This window comes from Aquarana catesbeiana, linkage group LG02 (genome assembly GCF_042186555.1).
Source record: "Aquarana catesbeiana isolate 2022-GZ linkage group LG02, ASM4218655v1, whole genome shotgun sequence".
Taxonomy (NCBI): Eukaryota; Metazoa; Chordata; class Amphibia; order Anura; family Ranidae; genus Aquarana; species Aquarana catesbeiana.
In genome coordinates, this window is record NC_133325.1 from 363076671 (window position 1) to 363094784 (window position 18114).

General features: G+C 42.1%; 1 protein-coding gene across 1 annotated transcript in view; it reads right to left on the bottom strand.

Annotated features, from left to right (window-relative positions):
- Positions 1–18114, bottom strand: part of CASTOR2 (cytosolic arginine sensor for mTORC1 subunit 2) — a 234407-nt gene that overhangs the window by 215669 nt on the left and 624 nt on the right. The gene's annotated exons all lie outside the window — the stretch shown is intronic.

Here is an 18114-nt window from a genome sequence, read left to right on the forward strand (position 1 = left end):
GCTTCACGCATATACTCTGGGATTGTCCACAGATTCAGGACTATTGGCGGGAGGTAACAAAATGTATTCATAGTTTAACCACCATTCCTATTCCCCTGACAATTAGTATCTGCCTCCTTGGCCTAGTGGAACAACTGGCATTTGCCAAAGCAACATGCATCCTAATAGGTATTCCTTTTTATGCGAGAAAAGCCATAGTACTAAAGTGGAAGTCAACCACTCCCCCCACCCTGTCCTCATGGAAACAATTAGTTAACACAATGATACCCCTCTATAAAGCAATGCATCTGTCTCGAGGAAGCCCCAAAAAATATGAAAAAGTCTGACATTTGTGGAAAGACTCAGAATTCACAACAGATGGTCAGCTCTCACGGGATCAAACCAGATAGATTTCATCTGTCTCTACTAAGAGCGGAGGTCCAGACCCCAGATAATTGGAGGTGTTAGACTAGAAACCAAAACAACCACACTAATGCCCTGTACACACGATAGGATTTTCCGATGGAAAATGTGCGATAGGACCTTGTTGTTGGAAATTCCAACCGTGTGTAGGCTCCATCACACATTTTCCATAGGAATTTCCGACACACAAAAATTGAGAGCTTGCTATAAAATTTTCCGACAACAAAATCCATTGTTGGAAATTCCGATCGTGTGTACACAAATCCAATGCACAAAGTGCCACGCATGCTCAAAATAAATTAAGAGAGGAAAGCTATTGGCTACTGCCCCGTTTATAGTCCCGACATACGTGGTTTACGTCACCGCGTTCAGAACAACTGGATTTTCCGACAACTTTGTGTGACCGTGTGTATGCAAGACAAGTTTGAGCCAACATCCGTTGGAAAAAATCCATGGATTTTGTTGTCGGAATGTCCGATCAATGTCCGACCGTGTGTACGGGACATAATTCTCAAATGTCCCTATAGCTTCAAGGGCCAATAACTAAAAGCGAGAGGAGGTCCCCCAAGAAACAATCTCATATCAAGATCCTAACATGTGTTACCTGAGCGGTGATTGTGTTGTGTTTAGTTAGGAATGTATAGTTTTTTAGATGAACTGTTAGTCATACTATATTACGCACATGGCTATGTGCACTGGTTGGCAGGGGTATACCCCAATGGCCCTGCTTTGTACTGCAACCGCAAAAAAATTTCAATAGAAGAGAAGTTAAAAAAAAAAAAAAGAACATTAATATGAACACAAACCTCTAAAAAAGATGACTAGTCGCCTGTCCAGTGGGTGGTGTATTGCACATTTCAAGCCCTCGCCAGTATCTAGCAGTTTCAGGCCATAAAGAAAGTTTTGATATAGTAAAAATTATATTTATGACATTAAAAAACCTTAGAGGATAAGGTTTACATTAACGCCCAATCTACACAGATCGTTTAAGTATAACATCCCTTTCTTAGGAAAAAGCAATGCTTTTCAGCATGGATATAAACATTGCAATGTTTAAAGTAAAACTCACTGCAAATTCATACATCCTTCTGCTCTGTAGATACAAAGACAAAACACTAAACTAAAGTCGGCCATAGATGGTTTGAACCTTCAGGTTCAGCAGGGACCGGCCGAAATTTGAACCATCTATGGGCAGGCAGATAATACCTAAGTTAATCAATTGACCAACTTGGGTACAACCAGTCTGATGGATTTTTCATGCGATTATAGCTGCTAACAATAATTACTCCCGCCGGGAGAACACAATGGCTCCGCAGGAGGGATTCCCTCCCATCAACACTGACTGTGTTAATGGGAGTGTTGATGGGGAAATTGAGCCATTTTCTTCCCTGCAACGTTTGGTTGCGGGAAAGAAAATCGCTCTATGGCCAGCTTAACTTCCTCAAACAGACTGCCAAACAAGAGCACATTTTAATTACAACAATGGTATGAATGACTTGTCAAGGGTCCCAACACAATGAAGGAATCACTGCACAAACTAGAAATGAGTGACATTTTACCTTGAGTCCCGTGCAGCGATTAATGGATAAAGTTGAGTTCAGATGTTTAATCTGTAATTTAAAGATAATGTGCAGCCAAAACTTTTTGTTGTTATTGATGAGTAGGGAAAGATTACAACCTCCACTTCCCGTTTGAGTGATTTTTCATCCTGTCCGCCGACAATGGTTTTATCAGGCATAAAGTGAGCATAAATCTCCAATATCAGCAAAGAAATAAAACTGCTTTATTTATTTTAGGAAAAAGCAAGAACCTCTGCCAGCATCCCTGATGCACATTTTCCTTTACTTCCTGTCTGATAAAAGCGTTATCAAAAAAGAAAGAGCAGAAGAATAGCTCCAATAGAGTCCTGTAATTCAGTAAAAACCTGACAGGGGTTTCAATCCTTCCCCACCCTATCCAAAACAGGGTTTTAGCTGGACTTACTGTACCTTAAAGGATTAATGCAGCCAAAGCTCGTTTGGCTGTACTTCTTTGGATCACAGGAGTGCCGTTCGTTCAGCACTCCTGTGACCTGTTTTCAGGAGACAGCTGGCTAATGCCCACTGTCGGCTGACGTCACAGAGCCGGCCCAGGCAAGATTGCGACAACATGGTCGAGATCCACCCACATGCCTGGACTGGGACCCGGCTCAGCCTGAAAGCCTGAGCTGGCCTCTCCCGCTCCCTCCATAGGCCAGTGCACCAGTGGGGGGGGGGGCGGGGTTGGCAGAGCAGATAGCCAGGGACTGACAGCCACCAGCCCTCTGCTCAGGTAGCTGTGAAAATCGAGCAATCGAGCATGTGTATATATATATATATATATATATATATATATATATATATATATATATATATATATATATATATACACACACATACACACACATACACACACACAGTACCCATACATCCTAGGGAACAAGCGGGTATATCAGGATCATGGCTACAGCTGCAGTCATGGTCTTGCAATCGGTGTTGGGCATTACTGTAAAAGTGATCTGAGTGGCTAGAGTAGCACCGGCTAATACAGTGATTGTAACTACCTTCCAGGCACCATGACGAACAGCTTGCTACATGAATAGTGAATACAGGGGGACCCTCAGTTGGCACAGGTGCCATTCAGAAAAAACTTTGGGGTTGATTTGCTAAAACAGGAGAGTGCAAAATCGGGTGCAGCTTTGCATAGAAACCAATCAGATTCCAGTTTTTTTTTTGTCAAAGCCTAATTGAACAAGGTTACAAGCTGACTGGCTAGCAAGCAGAGCTGCACCAGAATTTGCACTCTTCAGTTTTAGTAAATGAACCCCTTTGCGTCTTTCTAATTAATGCAAAGTGCATCCAGCCGTGATTATTATGGGAAATCGCTAAATTTGCAAACAGTCCTGAAAAGCTGCAATGCAGTGTAGGGGACTAATGGCCGCAGCGATTCTGACACAAATGTCAATCCCTGCTGCAGGTATTAGTAGCCTCTGGGATTCACACTGTGGCTAAACGATCATGCAAATGCAGCCTAAAAGGGAAGGGACTTAGAGTCATGGGATAACTGGTGCTGAAAACACAAAATCATTATGACTATATTCAAATATTGAAAATTACTGGGGTAGCATAGTGGTTTAGCAGTACTTCTATTCTGCAGCAATGGGGTCCTTAGTTCGAATCTCATTCTAGAACTTCATGGAGTTTGCCTGTTTTCCTGTGCTTGCCTGGGTTTCCTTATACACCCCACAGACTTGATAGTAGGTTAACTGGCCCTAGTATGTGTGTGCGAGTTTAAAAGTCCCAACTACAGGCTCCAATGGCAGATCCTGGTAACACTTTGTTGAGTGGCTAATGCAGCTTTGGTACGTATTTCAGTCATGGAGTCACAGTAAAAGTAAAGTTGCAACACAGTCATAGTAGTAGGGATGGAAGGGGAAATTTTACTGCACATGATGTGAATGGCTTTGGGTGTATGCAGTCACCTTCAAATATGGTGGTGCAAGAAACAATGATTATAAGAAGGATCTTCAATGTAGTTACACAGTTGAGTGGTTAAACTGAACTTTACCATCAGGCACATTTATCAAACACAAGGCCGTGGGTCAAATCTGGCCCACCAGGCCATTTTATGTGGCCCTCACATCAGCTGGGGCACTCCCCTGGTCTCTGTGCCATCTTGTCTCAGCAGTCGGCAGAACTCGTCCACCAAATCATGTGCTTCCCAGTGCAGACCCCAGCCCTCCGCTTCTCAGCTCTGCCCCCCAGCTTCCTCCCGATAGCATCACAACGTAAGGGGGGTGCACTTTGATGTAAGGGAGGGTGGGGGGCTCTGGACTTATGCTTATAATGAGAATAATACAATTCTATGCCAGTTGAGAAGGAGGGTTGCACACCTCTGGGATCATCAACAAGAACGTTTATTGGAGACAGCTCAGACAGAACCATGAGCCGTCTCCAATAAAGTCTCTTGTGGATGATACCAGCAGTGTGCAACCCTCCTTTTCAGACTTGCATCACCTGCTACAGGAGTATGAGTGGACTACATGCAAGTCTGCAACTGCTTACAGTTTAAGTCTTAGGTCATTACTAAAACCAGTAAGAATGGAATACAGAGGCAATTGTTGAATATGATAAAGAGTAGACACATTGATATAGTCTTCCAGATACAACCACCCCTTTGAGGGCAACCATAAGGCTGATGTGGCCCACAATGCAATCGAGTTTGACACCCCTGCCCTAAGGCAATATTTACATTCAGAATGGGTAAGCCACAGAAGTAGTAGAGGAAGAGACTAATTTAATTTGCTAAATACATTTGGGATGAGAAATAATCGCACAATTCTCATTTATTCGATAACCAAGCAGTAAGTAGAGGATCACTGTGCACACAGGGCTTATACATGATTGTACGATGAAGCTCTGAATTTCTGCCTAGCTTGGGGAACCCCCTCATGTCTATAAAGGTTCCCACGCTGCACTGAGCAACCAACGTCCAAAAGAACAGTACAGCAGGTTAGAAAATATGCCCCACGTTATACGGTTTCCCTAGTACCAGCAATGCCTTGTATGCCTCCCTTCCATCCCATCCTGTTGCCTAAGAATAAGGTAATGCATGCACATTTTTAGGTCTATGGGTTACTACAGGGATTGTCACCTAAACTAGGCCAAATGAGTACATCTAAGTAAATAACTGATGAATGTCTTTGTTAAATGTTAGATTTAGAGTCAGGAACATACCGGTTTAATGACAAGTTCTTTCTGCAGAACTCTGGTTTTATAGCTGCCACTGACACAAAATTAAAGGCGTTTACAATATACAGACAATGTAGTTCATTGTACAGGCAAGCCTGGGGCTCAAGTCATGAATCCTAAAGCAAGTTCAAGTAAATTAGACTTTAATAAAAAAAAGAAAATGTTACTGCACACCTTTTTCAACACACAACAGCCATCCAACATTTTCATTATTTCAGCACACACTCTACATCTCAAAGATTAACTTTAAATTTATTAGATTTGGATGACGATTATTTGGACTAGTCAGACTACACAGCAGATACCAAAAACATTTGCATGTACATGTATATGTGAGGCTAGAGGTGTAAAGGGGAGGAATATTCAAAGTATTTATAGCTGGGCGCTGGCCTTACCTAGAGGAAACATTGGTAAATAGATGACCAGCTCCTCACCCAGAATCTGCCAGGGTGCATGCATAGGTCAGGCACACCCAATAGACATCCATTTTCCAATTTAACTGGCATTGGCTGGATTAGTTGATAATCATATGTACTGTACTTGTTTTTCTTACAGTAAACCTGCTGCCGGGGCTATGGACAAATATAGTATGAGTTCACTTTAAAACTCCCACCCAATCAAGGGAGTTAAGTGGGTCATGCATGGATCAAAATTAAATCCATGTATGGACACTGAAGTTGTATAGTTGATCTAACAATCGACTTCTTTTACAATCTCCCTGTTGGATATTCCCTGCCTGATCATCGCTGCCGGCTATAGCTGGCAGCACCGATCAGTCTAACAGGGGAGTCTTGGGACTGTCAGAATACAATAGCTCAGCAGGGAGGATTTCCCTATCCACATCAAATGTGTGGATGAGGGAATCAAATCTGTTTATTTCTGACTCATCTATAGACTGCTTTAGCGCACAGGCTTAATTTTTACAGGCTGGACCCTAGACAGCCTGGTAGGTTGCAGCCATAGGAGAAGGCGAGTACAGATCTTTGGGGGGGGGGGGGGGGGGGACATCACTGGCGCATGCGCTCTGAAGAAACGGCCACCCGTACTGTTCCTTCTGACCCCTGTCCCGTGAATGGTGGCTCCTGCACGCCGGAGCGCGTGAACCCGGAAGATAGATGGGTAAAGATGGAAGCGGCTGCAGCACTGACATTGCAGGACTGGAAAAGCTTAATTTTAAGGCAAGTTTCACATAATGAGCTAGTATGCAATGCATACTAGCACATTAAAACTTTACCTTGAAGGGAAAAGGAAAAAAAAAAAAAAAAACAGTCAGCGGTATACAACTGCTTTAAAATGAAGCCCTCCAGCGGCACACTGCTGACAGGGCTTCCACCTTCACCCGGTCTTCCTTCTGGGTTGGCAGGCTCCGGTCCTTTGATTGGACGAGCCGTGATGACATGACTGCCATGCATGCGTATGGGAGGTGCTGTTCACGGCACAGTAAATATCTCCTAAACGGTGCAGATATTTATAGTACCTATAGGTAAGCCTTAATATAGGCATACCTATAGTCAAGGTGGATTTGATTTAAATCACGATTTAAATCACTAGTAAAAAGGCTTGATTTAAATCATCATTTTTAAAGTAGTGTTCCAGCCGAAATTATACTTTTTTTAAAATAAAAATACCCCTATAATACACAAGCTTAATGTATTCTAGTAAAGTTGGTCTGTAAACTAAGGTCTGTTTTGTTAGTTTATAGCAGAAGTTTGTTATTTTATAAACTTACAGCAGGCCGTGGCCATCTTAAGTGTGGGCATTTGAAGCCAGACTGTATTTCTTCCTGGATCACATCCTTGCAGATCTTGCACATGCTCAGTGTAGCACAAGCAGTGTAATAGGTTTCAGGTCAGGTTTCCATAGCAACGGCAGTGTCAGAGGAAGTTGCCGTCCCTTCCCAGAAGGCATTGCAAACAGGAAATGAAGCGATGGGCCACAACCAGGGAGGAGGAAGTGAAAAATGAATACAGCAGATATACAGTAGGTGCTGAGAAAAAAAATAAAAAATATCTAATTCGTTTACAGTGCACAGTTTAGTGAGGGATGCTGAAGAGTTGTAAAAGTGGGTGGAACTCCACTTTAAAGAGCAACTGTCATCTCTGTCCGGCAGCGGGTCCTCCTCTGACCCGCTGTTGACTTACCGACAGTCCCATTCACTTTAATGGGACAGCTGGTGATGTGGCAGTGACACAAGGTGAGGGACGTGGTGGCAGCAGGTGAGTGGATGCCCGCTAACAGGCGCTACCGTGATGGATCTGAAAAAATGACAGGTGCTCTTTAAATGTAAGGACTCATTTTTGCTGGTAGTTTGAATCTATAATATTTGCAAACAAAATGAAGGTTTCCTATTTAGAATAATAAGCTGTCAGGTTAGTAAAATAGCGATATCAGAACCAGTTCAATCATACAGTCTTTAGTGCAATGAGATAAAGGAATATTCCTGAAGTTTGTTTTATCTCATGGTTACTGTGAAATTGTATGAATGCATCAATGCAATGCATGTTATCTTAGATTACAGAGCTTGGATTCATTGAATGAGTTTACCAAAAATGTAAATATTGCAGAATACACAGCCTCATGCTACATAACTAAGTTCCAATTCATGCTGAATAAACTAGTATTAATGTATCTTAACTACTTGCCAACCGGATCCTATACATATACGTCGGCAGTTTAAAGATGGATATCTCGGTAACGGCAGCAGCTGCTGCCACAACCGAGGTATCCAACTTTTGAGCTGGCGGTCCTGTTTACGATAATGGTGGTCTCTGCGGTGGATTCGCCACGAGATCACGGTTATCGGCGGCGGGAGAGGGGCCACCCCCCCTCCCACCATTTACTGAAGTCGTTGGCAGCGGAGGAGGCAATCGGGACCTGTCGGTGGCTGGGTATGGAGATGAGTGAGGGGAAGATGGCCCCCATTCGTCTCCATACTATAGCAGGGCGGAAGCGACGTCAAAACGTCACTTCCAACCATACATGTTAAAAAGCACATTTTTCTGTTGTAATTTTTTCAAAGGACAATTTTTTTTTAATTGCATTAAAGTCCAAATATGAGATCTGAGGACTTTTTGACCCCAGATCTCATATTTAAGAGGACCTGTCGTGCTTTTTTTTCTATTACAAGAGATGTTTACATTCCTTGTAATAGGAGAAAAAGTGACCCAATTTAAAAAAAAACAAAAACTATGAAAAAATAAATAAAATCAAGTAAAATAAATAAGAAAAAAAATGTTTTTAAAGCGCCCCGTCCCGACGAGCTCGCGCGCAGAAGCGAACGCATACGTGAGTAGCGCCCACATATGAAAATGGTGGTCAAACCACACATGTGAGGTATCGCCGTAATCGTTTGAGCGAGAGCAAAAATCTAGCCCTGGACCTCCTCTGTAACTTAAAATATGCAACCTGTAGAATTTTTTAAACGTCGCCCATGGAGATTTTTAAGGGTAAAAGTTTGACGCCATTTCACAAGCGGGCGCAATTTAGAAGCATGACATGTTGGGTATCAATTTACTCGGCATAACATTATCTTTCATAATATAAAAAAATTGGGCTAACTTTACTGTTGTCTTATTTTTTTTATTAAAAAAGTGATTTTTTTTTTACCAAAAAAAGTGCCCTTGTAAGATGGCTGCACAAATACGGTGTGACAAAAAGTATTGCAATGACCGCCATTTTATTCTCTAGGGTGTTAGAAAAAAAAAAGTATAATGTTTGGGGGTTCTAAGTCATTTTCTAGCAAAAAAACTTGTTTTTAACTTGTAAACACTAAGTCTGAAAAAGAGGCCTGGTCTGGTTAAATAGAAAATGAATTGCACTCCTGTGACCTTTAGGAGAAGCCCAGCCAAATGAGTTCAGGCTGGACTTCTCCTTTAAAAAAAGAAAAAAAAACAAAAATCTGATTTTTTTTATTATTATTTTTTGTAAAATCATTGATTTTTATCCACCCTGCCTATAGCTAAAAATCAACCAAGGGAGCTCACTCCCACTTTAACAGTGATTTGCAGCTAACAATTAAACTGTTAAAATCACAGGTGTTTTGCTACAGTAGCATCAGGATCTACACTGTTACAAATTCCTTGCCTTTCAGTGATTTGTAGCTAAGCATAACAATTGCTGTCATAGAAAAGCATTAAGAGTGATTATTGCTAGCGTTTTTTTTCCAGAGTGGAAACACTGATTGGATCGATTGCTGAGCAACAAGTCATTTTTAAAATGTCACGGTTAGCGATCCCATAGAAAAAAAAAATGATGATTTTCTTAGCAACAAACTGCTGGAACGAAATAGAGGGGAGGTCGCTATGAGAAAATCACCTGTGTATTATCAGACTCACTGCTGGCAGAGGGAAGAATAAGCTAAACTAGAGAGAGAATGACTTTGGCGTTTCTGCTGTGAACCTTGAGGATAAATTGCTCCACAGTACCTGCAGCTACAGCAGGTCAGTGATGGCTAATTTTAAGCCCTTGTACTGCAAAATACTTAAAAGTGGCACTAAAGCTAAAAAACATTTTTTACCTTAGTGCATTCTTTGCATTAAGGTAAAAAACATGTTATATTGCTTTGTCCTCCCCCTTCCCTGTGTGAAAGGGGGGAGAGAGGGGAGAAGACACCCAGCACTGAGCACAGCTGTATCTCCTCTCCCTTCCATTCCTCTTCACACAGGGACTGGAACAGCAGTAGAAGCCGATGACAATCAAATTCAGCGAGGAAGGTACCAAGCACAGCTTCATAGACACACAGCTCAGGAGCGAGCAGGCACCAAGTGCTCCCATAGCAAACGGCTTAATGTGGGGGACACAGAGGAGGAGCCAAGATCGCCAGCGGGGTGGAATGAGCAGGCGAGTACAACGCTTGTTTTTTTTTAATTTAAAAAACATTGACTTTAGTAACACTTTAATTGTTCATAGGCATGCCCCAGGCTCAATTTAAAGCCAGTCCAATGAACCTTCTGAGTGTTTTTCACAGTTTGGATCTGTGTGCAGACAATCATCACCTCTGTCTGCAGATATGTACATCCTTCCTGGGGCTCTGATTCACATATAGTGATCTGCAAGTAAGAAGAGGATGAACATTACTGAAGGGCAAGTATATCTGCTGGAGGTCTCAGTGCTAACTTAGGTGGGGGGTTAGCAGAGGGAAGGATATTGGCTACAGTTGCATAGTTGTAGTTATAGGTAGTGTTTTTTGGCTGTAATTAGACTGACTCATGGTTAGCATCTGCAAATCCAAGTAAATATGCTCATTATTGGGCTATTAAAGAATGACTTTTGGATCATTTCTTTTGTCTTCTAAGGTCTATGACCTAGATAACAATAATGATATGTTTTTACCCCCATGGTTGGATAATCTGAGTAATTTCCTTCCTTATAACCAATCAGAATCAAGTTAGAGTATGTAAGCCCAACATTTCATATTCCCAACATGTGCCTGCTGTACCATGTACTTGTATGAAAAAGTCTGTTCTCTTTGTATTACACCCTTTGTGTGAAATCCCTGGTGTTCCTGCTAGTCCCTCTGCTTTCCTATTAAAAACTGATCACACAAATGCTGTGTACACATGATGGAAAATTCCGCCAGCAAAACTCCGATGAGAGCTTTTTGTCGGAAAATGCGACCGTGTGTATGCTCCATCGGTCTTTTGCTGGCGGAATTCCAGCCAGCAATCCAAAAATGCGATCATCTGTACAAAAACCGACGTGCAAAATTCCTACGCATGCTTGGAAACAATTTGACGCATGCTCAGAAGGAGGCTCGTCGTATGTTGTATGTTACCGCGTTCTTGACAGTCGAAAGTTCACAGAACTTTTGTGTGACCGTGTGTAAGCAAGGCAAGCTTGAGCGGAAAATCCGCTCATGTGTACGGGGGTGGGAATAAGTAGGAGAACACAGCATGGTCAGTTCTCTAGTTCTGCTGGGAGCTCATCCTGCTCCCAACACCCCCCCCCCCAAACAGCTATTTACTGGGTAGATCACAGTACTGTTGCTTCTCCTTCCCCAGCTCTTATGTAGAACAGAGGGAATGCGATCACCTATATAAAAAAGGGGGGGGGGGGTTTATAATGTTTTTAATATCTATACACAAATGATTTGCCTTTCATTTCTACACAATCACTTTAAGATCAGGCTGTATAATAAAGTTGATCTGTTCCAGATAAGCATCTATGAATTAAAGAAATGTGACCTCAAAATCCTCTTTTCAGCACATGGGGGACAAACTCCCATTGATCAGCATGATTGGACAGACACCACCATATAACCCAAACATTCTCATGTCATCTGAAATGTAACTACCCCCTCTTCTTCCCACGTTTTCTTATGTGATCATTAGCTTATGCATAGTGAGAAAGTCATATGACCGGGGATTTGCAATATGGTGACTGAAAAACATACAGCAGTTCGGTTTTTTTCCCCAACAAACTGCATAATTTACTATTCCATTAGAAGCTTGGAGGTTCTCTACCCAGAAATCAGATACAGTTCATGTAAGAGATTTCCCCAGTATAGTCTGCTGCATGTATGTATTACGCATGTATATAAACGACATATACAGTGTAGGTACATGTACAGTATCTCACACAAGTGAGTACACCCCTCACATTTTTGTAAATATTTTATTCTATCTTTTCATGTGACAACACTGAAGAAATGACACTTTGCTACAATGTAAAGTAGTGAGTGTACAGCTTGTATAACAGTGTAAATTTGCTGCCCCCTCAAAATAACTCAACACATAGCTATTAATGTCTAAACCGCTGGCAACAAAAGTGAGTACACCCCTAAGGGAAAATGTCCAAATTGGGCCCAATTAGCCATTTTCCCTCCCGGGTGTCATGTGACTCGTTACTGTTACAAGGTCTCAGGTGTGACTGGGGAGCAGGTGTGTTAGCCACTTCAGCCCCGGAAGGATTTACCCCCTTCCTGACCAGGCCATTTTTTGCAATACGGCACTGCGTCGCTTTAACTGACAATTGCGCAGTCGTGCGACATTGTACTGAAACAAAATTTATGTCCTTTTTTCCCCACAAATAGAGCTTTCTTTTGGTGGTATTTGATCACCTCTGCAGTTTTTATTTATTGCACTATAAATAAAAAAAGAGCGACAATTTTGGAGAAAAAAAAAAGAAACAATATTTTGCAGTTTTTGCTAGAATAAATATCCCAACATTAAAAAAAAAAAAAAAGTTTTCCTCAATTTAGGCCGATATGTATTTTTCTACATATTTTTGGTAAAATCGCAATAAGCGTATATTGGTTTGCGCAAAAGTTATAGCGTCTACAAAATAGGGGATAGATTTATGTCATTTTTTTTATTTATTTTTTTTACTAGTAATGGCGGCGATCTGCAATTTTTCATTGAGGGAACCATGAATGCCAACATGTACAGTGACATACTGAAGCAGAGCATGATCCCCTCCCTTCAGAGACTGGGCCACAGGGCAGTATTCCATCATGAGAACGACCCCAAACACACCTCCAAGACGACCACTGCCTTGCTAAAGAAGCTGAGGGTAAAGGTGATGGACTGGCCAAGCATGTCTCCAGACCTAAACCCTATTGAGCATCTGTAGGGCATCCTCAAATGGAAGGTGGAGGAGCACAAGGTCTCTAACATCCACCAGCTCTGTGATGTCATCATGGAGGAGTGGAAGAGGACTCCAGTGGCAAGCTGTGAAGCTCTGGTGAAATCCATGCCCAAGAGGGTTAAGGCAGTGCTGGAAAATAATGGTGGCCACACAAAATATTGACACTTTGGGCCCAATTTGGACATTTTCACTTAGGGGTGTACTCACTTTTGTTGCGAGCAGTTTAGACATTAATGGCTGTGTGTTGAGTTATTTTGTTGGGGACAGCAAATTTACACTGTTATACAAGCTGTACACTCACTACTTTACATTGTAGCAAAGTGTCATTTCTTCAGTGTTGTCACATGAAAAGATATATTAAAATAATTACAAAAATGTCAGGGGTGTACTCACTTTTGTGAGATACTGTATATTGCTCAGCTGCTGTCCCTGATGATTGGTATATGCATATAGTTATAGATTAGAATTCTATAATATACACAGGAAGAAAGTTACTCATTTAATAAAAAAAAATTATATTTTCTGTGATAAATCACAAACAAAACGGGTACAAGAGAACTTGTGTATGCATTTAAAATTATACAAGATATGGCCATTTGCCAAAAAGTATTAAATAGCACAGTTCACTAAAAAGAAGAAAAGGATTTGTGTTATAAGTCAGAATTACATGCCAGCATTCCATTGGTTAGCTGTGTGGGTAAAATAACAAATTCTGCCATCTTTGTTTACCAGCCCACTCGGTCACATTATCTCTCATCATAAACCACTTATGCTAACAGGGTGGTAAAGGAGAGGAAGATACAAGGCCACATCACACACACTGAGTAATCTCAACAAAGCACTACAATGATAACACAGCCACAACCTCCAGATGGTTACACAAGTGTTTACCAGACTCTCCTATTAACTGACCTTAGACAAAATCATAAGCACAATGAACATTTGTACAACCAGCTTTTGTTGGATAGATCTTGTGGCTGATGGAACATGCAAGCAATTTCATCTTGTGTCTAAAGTTTGCAGAGTGGTAAGATAAGACGCAAGAATAAAATACGTGAAATACATAGAACAGAGTTTCTGATAATTATCCTATTGATAGGCATGATTTATTCTTTTTTTTTTTTCTCTTTTAAAAGATAGGCATTGCTTTGTGAAAAAACATTGCACAGAGCAAGTAGTACAGTATAACATGTCTGTTATTGAAAAAAAAAAAAAAAATAGAAAAGACTTAAGTATGGGCTTGTTTCTTTTTCTAAATCAAACTTTCCTAGGTGGATGCTACATCTGTCCCTACCAACTAACACTGAGAACTAAGCAACCAATCACTGCAGATCAGAACAGGCTCTCTGCTCTGCCCCCACCCTTAATGGAGCACTGAGCTGTGGAGGGGGCGGGCGCAGCCAGCTTAAAGCGTTTAACCCCACCCCCCCCCCCCCCAAAAAAAAAAAGAAAGATGGATCCTGCTCTTTTAAAGCATGTTATACAGCACAGTGCTTGTGCTGTGTAATTCGGCCAACTGTAACACCTGAAATACTGGCTAATCCTGCCAGTTCCTACCCCCTCCCCCTCTGTAAACTGACCACGATATATCATGGCTGCTGAGCCCTGACACCGTGCCTTCGTCATACACTGCTATTTGCAGCTCTCCTGTGTCTCCCTCTGTCCTCCTCCCCCCCCCTCCCCGCCTGTCAGCTCTCACTAGCCCTGCTCTGCTTCTCTCCTTGCTGCTTCAAAACTATCTCATCTTTATATCATCCATTCTGTCAGATAAAAAGCTATATCCTAGTGTCTGTGCTTTATTAAAAAAAAGCAGATTTCTACCTGTTTTAACAGCATCTCCCAGCTAACACGTGACTCCAGGTTCTCTTCTCACGTCAGCAGGGGAGTCTCAGCCCCGCCCTCTGGAGCTATCAGACGGGGAGAGCAGAGAGCCTGGAGTCACGCGATCGTTGGGAGACACTGTTAAAAACAAGTAGAAAATCTGCTTTTTTTTTTTTTTTTTTTAATAAAGCACAGACACTAGGATACAGCTTTTTAAATCAGACAGAGGTGGCGATATAAAGATAAAACAGTGGCTTAACAACCACTTTAAGTGCTCAGAGTGCAGAACGAGCTTTGGCTGTACTTCACTTCCAAGAGCCTTGAATCCCTCACATGCATACACATTCTAGGGCCAATTGCAACAGGAGCCAATTAACCTACCAGCATCTCTTTGGAGTGTGGGAGGAAACCAGAGTACCCAAAGGAAACCCACCCACGCACAGGATGAACATGCAAAATGCATGATGTTGTGTGCCCTGGTCACCCATGTCCCTACAGCCAATAACACCATTTAAACCAGCCAACTGAATTCCAACAACCAATTACACTATGCAGCCATGCCTGCATCCTAGCAAATCAATGTCATTGTGCCGTCTAGCTGCCTGCACCCAAGCAGCCAATGACACTGTGCAACCAATGACACCGTACAGTCCAGTTGCCTGCATCCTAGCAACCAATGAAACCTGTAAAGTCCAGTTGCCTGCATCCTAGCAATCAATGACACTGTATAATCCGGCTAACTGCACCCAAGCAACCATTGACATGGTGCAGCCTGGCTGACTGCATTCAGACAACAAATGACACGTGGCTGACTGCACCCAAGCAACCAATAACACTGTGCAGCCTGCCTGCATCCTAGCAATATTATATATATATATATATATATATATATATATATATATATATATATATATATATATATATATATATATATATAAACTGCCTGCATCCTAGCAACAAATATGTATACAATCCAGCTGCCTGCACCTTTGCAACCAATAACACTGTGCAGCTCAGGCCACTAGTGTCCTGGCAACCAAAGAACAAGGGAAGTGGAGGAGAGCTGACACTCTGCCAACCCCTGAATACCCAGTGATTGTGCTAGTGATGGGAAAGCACCTCAATCACAGCTGATTCAGTATTTGTCACCTTACTAGATGTGTGGTCAGGCAGTGGTCGGGAAAGGGGGGGGGGGGGTACTGCTGACCATGCTATCTCGGCAATGACAAAACTCAGAAAGCTGGGACAAAAGTGTCACAGGCACATTGCCACCCTGGGGACTGGAGCAACAAATAAGATGTTTGATGACACTATTTAACAGCACAAGACCATTTCAAATTCTGTCAGTGGCAACAACATAGTGCCACTAAAAGAGTATAAATGACTGGTAAGTAACTTGCATTTCATACGGTTACTAATGAAACTGAATTGCAGCTAACCACTGTAAACCAATAATCTGTAAACATGAAAACATAAGAGGATGGTGGCTATTGTCTTGCAGCACTAGGGTCCCCATTTTGAATACCAGTCAGGATGATATCTGCACGGGGTTTGCATGTTCTCCCTGTGCTTACATGGGCTACCTCTCACACTCCCAAAGACATGTTGGTAGCTTAATTGACTTGTTTAAATTGGCCCTACTAGGTTTGCAATGCAACTCATATAATGATTCTTTTTTGTTTTGTTCAAACAGTGGGTTTGATCAAAAGAAAAAATGACTTAATCCATGGAATCAAATGTGTGGTTGGGGGAATCCTCCTGCTGTGCCTTTGTATTCTAACAGCGGGGATAACATAAACAAAGTAAATCTAATTTTTCACTGATGTGCGCTGATGAGGCTGCACTGATAGGCTGCATTGAAGGGCTGCACTGATGATCAGTGTAAACAGTGGGCTGATAGTATTGCTGGTTATCAGCATCTTTTTTTTTTTCCCTGACACAGACACAGCACAGGCGGAAAAAACTGCTGATAACTGGCAAGTACGTTTACATGTGCTCAGCTTTAAAGTGGATGTAAACCCCCAAAATTTTTTTTTCTTTATATCATACTGTAGAGTATAAGATTTGCTATCATTTGAGCCCAGTCTTGCCACACAGAGTTAATCCATCTCTGAGCAATCCTCTTATTATTCAGTGAGATAAATCTTGACAAACTGAGAAAAACTTTGTCAAATCCTCCCCCTTGCTGTGAGTGACAGGTGATTTACATCTCGTGCACTAGCCTAAAGCTGGCCATACACCTATAGATTATCTGCAGATTTTCTATGGTTAGATGGAAAAAGTGCAACAGATTTCTCCATGTTCGCTAAACTGTGTGGACGGAGGAATCTCCCACTTTTTCCATCTAACCATAGAAAATCTGCAGATAATCTATAGGTGTATGGCCAGCTTTAGACATGCATTATTTTTTAATTCCCTCCCCCACTCCTTTCTTCAGCAGCTCTGCAAGGATTGGCTGTTCCACACCTCACCATGATTTGGCATGCTGAAGTCATGTGGTTACTTTCCTGTCTTTTCACTGGATGTTAGAGATCATAGCAGAAGTTCAGTGTTAGAAATACACAGGAGAAAATGCATATTGACAAGGAGTGTAGAGGTGGGCGGGGAGTCTACTGACATCACGACTCCACCCACCGAGCTCCAGACAACAGACCCACCCACAGAATATGCAGTTTTTCGGGTCTAATAACAGACAGAGGGGAGACATTTGACAGATAAAGATACATGCAGGAGGCATGTATAACCTTATAGATAACCCCTATGGCAGTAGTTTAGAAAGGATGACATTGGGTTTACATCCACTTTAAATGGATACAGCTGATCACATGGTAAAGCAACGCTGTGATTGGCCCTTAACCCCAATCTGTGATCAGCTGTGCCACCCAGGGGGCGGGGGTTCTGGGAGGACATCTATGGATGTCCTCCCAGAACTATATTACCGTACTGTAACTGTCTTTTGGCTATAGCGTAGTACTGAATTTCGACCATGTATGGCTGGCTTTAGGGACCTTAGATTGTAAGCTCCTTGAGGACAGGAACTGATGTGAATGTACAATTTGTGAAGCACTGCATGAATTGTTGGCGTTGTATAAAATACCTGTAACAGATAAATAGCACGAGTTCGATAACACCAAGCATGTCGATCACCCGTCTCCTAAAAACCAACATAAATGACCAATCACCCTGTAAATGGTCTACGATGAGGTATGGATCCCCAAGGGGCACAGAGATGGAACGTGTTTAGTAGCTATTACTGAATAATTGAGTTAACTGTTTAACTCCTGAGAGGCTGGCCTACAGTGGAGTCATTAGTGGAGCTTTGGCTCATCTTCTGATGAAGACAGAAAAGTAAACAAGGGGGTGGAATCGGTGACTTTTTACAAACAATGGCAGAGCGGAGTGAGAGGGGGAGACAAAAGCCCCAAATAATATGTGAGCACATTTCAGCATGCTCTGGATAGACTGCCACTCCCCCTTAACAGAACCCGGCCATTGTTCCCAATGGATGCAGAACAGTTAGCTGTACCATCCAACACAA